The sequence below is a fragment of the Vigna angularis genome, chromosome 6 (assembly GCF_016808095.1).
Source record: "Vigna angularis cultivar LongXiaoDou No.4 chromosome 6, ASM1680809v1, whole genome shotgun sequence".
Classification (NCBI taxonomy): Eukaryota; Viridiplantae; Streptophyta; class Magnoliopsida; order Fabales; family Fabaceae; genus Vigna; species Vigna angularis.
In genome coordinates, this window is record NC_068975.1 from 10,927,166 (window position 1) to 10,933,113 (window position 5,948).

The following is a 5,948-nucleotide window of genomic DNA, read 5'->3' on the forward strand; positions in this document are numbered from 1 at the left end:
TTTAAAGATTCACAAGCACAAATAGCATCTCCAGGAAATCAATAATCAATTAAAACAACACTGATTGCAGTTGCAGTTGCAACAAATCACAGCTGCTCCAATCTAATTACTCCAATTTCTTTTCCTGCACAATGAACACAATCAACAAATGGTTAAATGAAATTGAACTCTCTTACAAATGCCAAGGAATTTAGGCTAAATTAGCCTTACTAAGCTCACAGCACTGAGGTTTCTCTTTAAAATTTAAAACACTCAAATGAAAAGTTTAAAAGAGAAATTTTCAGTCTAGGCCAGAGAATCCTGTGGATCACCACCACCTAATATGCTACCATTCACACTTTCCTTCTTTCAAATCCCAAAAACCAGAATGGAATCAGATTTCTCAAATCAGGAAAATGGTTAGGCTAAGGCAAAGTGATGGACAAACAGGACAACCACTCAAACAGCAGAGCATACTCTAACCAAGGAAACTCTAGACCAGATGAAATAAGCAATTAAAAGCTTCAATTAAAGATTGACAGAATAGATTTCACATGCATTGCAAACAAAACTAGATAACCAACAAAGACAAGCAAGAAACAAAGCTATCAAAAAGGAAAGCACTCAAAAAATGAACCTAAGAATTGCTCTAGAAGGGATTAAGAAAGCAAGAAAAAAAAAACAAGCAAGTTAGGGTAGAAATAGTTAAATGACTCCAGTACTGAATTTTACAAAAGCGCTTGATAAAATGCCCCAACAAAATTAGTTCATAACTGATAATGTTTTCAGTTTCTGATTTTGGAGCTTGTCTTAGTTGGATTGCACAAGGTTTGAACGCTTTTTTTTAAACTTGTATAGATATTCTTTTTCACTTGTTTTGATTTCATTCAACAGACCCTAGCTCTTACTACAATCCAACTGAATCATAAATGCACAAATCAAAATGTCAGTACTGCACTATACTTGCTTCATAAAAAAAAATTGACTTAAAATGGTGGTTTCAAAAGGTGCAAAACGCACAAAGGCTGATGTAACTCGAATTAAACTATCTCTACATGTTTAAAACATCAAAACAAACTTGTTTTGCATTAAAATTGGATGCAGAACATAGTAATTCGAAAATTGAAGTTGCAATAGCCAATTATGCAATCAAACAACTCAACTACACCACTAGTTTTAAGTTTTATAGAGTCAATTGACAAATTATTGATGAAAATGACTTTAAAACAGCAATTTGAAGCTTAAACACGACACAAGGAAGTTAATGCAAGATTTCCAGCATGATCTATATGCCAGAAAAGATTTTAAAACAAAAAACTAGACTCAAACAAGACAATGCAGATCGGTCAATTGCAACTTTGATACTGTTGGAGTTTTCACAAGATGCCACCAAGCTATTTGCTTCAGCAATTCATGGCTTAAGTGGTGTGCACCTGATACGAACTCATTCAAGCCTTTTATCATTGAAATAATATGTATTGGCCATGACAATAAACGCAAATCAGAATACACATCAACAACACTTAAATCTGAGATTAAGGTCACTTTTGCATGCACCCGAGCTCACAATGACTGTATCATAGCTCATATGGTGTATAGCCACTGATCATATAATCCAGAATCTCAGAAAAAAAATCAAATACAGCTTTGAACACAGAATTTATGACATTTTAAGCAATTAAACATAACTGTAAACATGACAGAATATGATTCATCAATGAAAATGACTCAAATGAACAAATGGACCGATTAAAATGAGGAAAAGACTCAAAGAAAAGCTGGCACACACAAATAGACTCAACCACAACCTAATGAACAGATCAACACCAAAACACATGAATCAACACAAGACAGAGAAGGAATCATAATGAAAAACACGAATATTGAAGAGATTCAACAAGAATGAATAAGATCAAGACAGAATCGAAACAACTCGTAAATTTCATATCAACGCAAGAAACTTAAACTCAGATCAGAGACGCGAATCAATGGAGAGAGATACTTAGCTTGCGAAGCGCGGAGGAACCTGAGCTCTGATTACCACATGATGGACGACGCTCCGAGGAGAAGACGAAACTTGAGAGATTTGGACTCCTCGAGGCATCCTTGACATCAATGCGCAGCGGAAAGAAGCAGAAGAACGAAGAACCCTAGGTTTGGAGGTTTAATCGGAGAAAACTCTAGGGATGAAGGTAAGGGAGGATTTGATCGGTGGAGAAGAAGATCTAATCGATGGAACTGAAGGAAATCTAAGAAATAACCTAGAGGCGGAAGAAACCCTAGGCTCCTGATGATGTTCGGTGAAGAGGCTCGAATGGATGTAGTTCGAAGGTTGGATCGACGACAAACTAAAGCGAGGAACCTGATTGTTGACGAGAAGCACCACGGTGAAGGTCCAGCGATGATGAGGATGAGGTTTGTGGTTGAAGAGTTTTCGACAGAGAAAACATAGGTGAAGACGCGAAATGAGGATATGGAAGCTATGCTGATGGAATCTCGTGAGAGAAAAGGCACGCGTGGTAGTAGACCTGACGCAAGCCACGAGGACGCTAGTAGTAATTGGTGAGAGTGGCGTGAGATGGATGCTACGGAGGAGAGAGAATCTGATAATGGAAAATGAGAGAATAATAGTGTGAGATGGAAGGTGGCTAGAGGAGATCCTCTGGGATTCTCTAGCCTTGCTTTCAAGGGAACTAAATTCTGGAGTTCTCTCTACAGAAAGTTTAATTCATTATTCTCAAAAGTGTCTTACAAGAGGTGGTGACATTTCTATATATATAGGACTAAAAGTCTCTCCTATCTAGCACATGCCTAACACCTTTTACACATGCTTTTAATAAAAGTAAAGAAATCCTACACTTAACTAATAGGGCTTGGGCCCAAGTCATCAGTTGGTATCATGTGATAAACTGTTTTGTGATGAGTAATATTCTTGTGTTTGCTCTATTGTTCTATGATGCATGTTGAGATAATGATTGTTTAGTTCTTACGAACAAATGGTGGTTGCTCATAATTATTTGAAACAGATGCATGATTTCAATTGTGATTAATATGTTGGGCAAGATGTTTATCAAATTGTGGAACTTGAGTTAACCTGTGAGATATTGGGCTCCAAAGGTTTTGATTGATTGAGTGCTATTACTTTGGAAGCATGATTGATTTTGCCTAATTTTCTATGATTGAACCACTTGCTTGCTTTTTACATATGATCAAGGCCATGTTTTCTTCTCCCTTAGAGCCAATGCTAATAGGTGGAAATGTTTTCTCTAACCTTTGAACCTTGAACCTAAATTTGAAAAGTGGAAATGCCCTTTTTGAAATCCTTACCTTGAGTTAAGTGGAGTATGTTTTGTGGTATTGGAGAATGGTTCAAGTTTGGGGTGGTGAGAAACCGAAAAGAACTTTGTGAAATTCATTAAAGAGCATTGGGCAAAAGCAAAAAGAAAAAGAGAAGAAAAGAAAGAAAAGAAAAGGTTAAGCTCAATGCAAGTAAAGTCTGGGAATGAGTTGAATATTGGTTTCTCACATAAAAAAAAAGACAAAGAGAGATTATTGTTAATGTGAATCAATGAATTATGCACTCTCTTAACTCAAGGAATTTTGTTGTCTAGAAAAACCAATTTTCTTCTTAGCTCAGCCTCAATACAAGCCTTGAAAAGTCCTTGTGATGATAACTTGCTTGTGAGTGTGTTTGATATGTGGTTAAATGAAAGGCAAAGTTGATTCATGTGACATTGTGATGGTAGAGTGTAAGAGTGTCACCTCACTATACACCTTTGAGTTGAGTGAAACACTTTTGAGTGCTTGAGTGAAACACTAGCTTTGGTGAGGAATAGTTTCATGCACTCTATGATAGCATTCTTGCTTGGTTGTTGTTTATTCATGAGGTTTGCATCTGTTGTGTATGTCTTGATTATGTGAGCACCATAGTTGAAGCTTGATTGGCTAAAGCATCATTATATCTTGACTAATCTTTCTATGATGAGCATTCATGAGTCATTTACTTGTCCTAAGAGAAAAATGATTTTTAGTGTGCTAGACCATTGTGGTATCATTATTTCATTTAAGCCAGGTTTTGTTTTGCTTGAAGACAAGCAAAGTTTCAAGTTTGGGGTTGTGAAAACGGTTGAAAAACCGTTATTTTTATACTTAATATTGATATTAAAAACACCCTTTATGACTTAGAAACTAGCTTGGAATCATGCTTTTGTTTAAGTTTTGAAAATAAGAGAGTTGGATGGGTTTTATGCTTGGTTTTCCTTGTTTTGACAGGAATTAATATTAATTGGATGAAAGAAGTTGAAGTAGCAAGGAGTTGTAACCCAAAAAAGACATAAACAGTACCAGATCGAACGGTAGGATGCCAGAAAATCCAAACCGAACGGTTAAGAACCCAGACCGAACGGTTGCTGAGATAGACCAAATAGTCAGATAGAGGAGAAGAGAGACTAAACGGTTCATAACAAAGACCGAATGGTTCATATAAGAGACCGAACGGTGTGAACGGTTGGAGACTAGGACGAACGGTATGAGCAAGACAACTTCCGAACAGCATAATTGATGGTCGAACGGCTGGAGAAAAGATAAACAAAACCGAATGGTCAATAGTTTGTAGAAAACATGTTGAACGGTTAATCTGTTGAGTGTCGCACCTAACGCTGAGCACCATTTTAGCGTTGAGCGGAGGCGACGTGGGCTTGGACATGTTTTCTGTTATTTTTATGTTCTATTTAAGGACTTGCACGTCCTAGGGATTATATCTTTTGATGGCTTAAGCACAGAAACACACTTTTCACCTCTTTGGGGTAAATTCGGGGATTGTGCCTGCTCTTCTCTTCTCTCTAGGGTTTTTCTAGCTCTTGCATTCTTTCATTCCATTGTTCATCTAGTTTTTCCATGACGATGGACGACTAACCATTATTGTCGTTGTGAAAGATGTAACCTTTTTAAACTCTCATGTATTGAATTGATTCTTAATTATATATGTTTTACTTCATTAATTGTTAGGGTTTTTCCTCTACGCTCTATGCATGCTTTGTTTAACTCATTCAATTGCATGATCATTGATTTTGTCGATATGGACACGTACAGGAAAATCTAGAACTGGGAAATTCTACAAAAAGAATTATTGCCTAGACATAGGAATATGAGGGTTGGTTGCCTTTAAGCTTCTGTGCGAATGTAATGCATGAATAATTGCTAGGGAGACAAGACATGTTAAACTAGTGATTAACAGTAGGCTTTCTTAACCGAGACATTGGGTTTAAGGTAAATTAGAAAGTGGCATTAACATTAATGAAGAAAGATGAATTCATATATGCAGGAGAGTAAATTAGGTGAAATCTAAACCCAACAACAATATCATCAACTTCATCCATTCATTCTTGTGTTTAGCCTCAATTGATCAAATTGCATTCATGTTTATTTTATTGCATTTGCATCCAAAAACCCCAAAATTCGTTCTTTAGAGTCTTCATTAATTGAGTAATCACATAACTGTTTAGTGTCGTGAGTCTCTTGGGAAACGATACTTGGTCTTACCATTTATTATTATTTGATACGATTCGGTACACTTGCCGATGAATTAACAAGTTTTGACTCTGTTTTCGGGGATTAAAAATTTGTTCATCAGTTTCTACAGAAGACCTCACGTCAAAAGTGTAAAACACCTCTCTAACCCTCTAATCAAAATATAGGCAATACACAAACTAGACCAGCAGCAAGAATCCCCTCTCATGTCGTCTAAACCCTTTGAGACACTCTCAAAGTCAAGAACGTCACACGCTCTTCTTCCTGTAATCACAATAGGGAACCTCAAACCAATCTTCAAAAGATTGCAGAATCTGATCGCTCAATGACACCCAAATGTGCAAGTTGATCAGCATGTGAAAAACACAACAATCTTGCTCTTCAAGAAATCACAAGTAGTTGATCACCACGATCACTCTTGTTTCTTGGAGCTTTTTTTC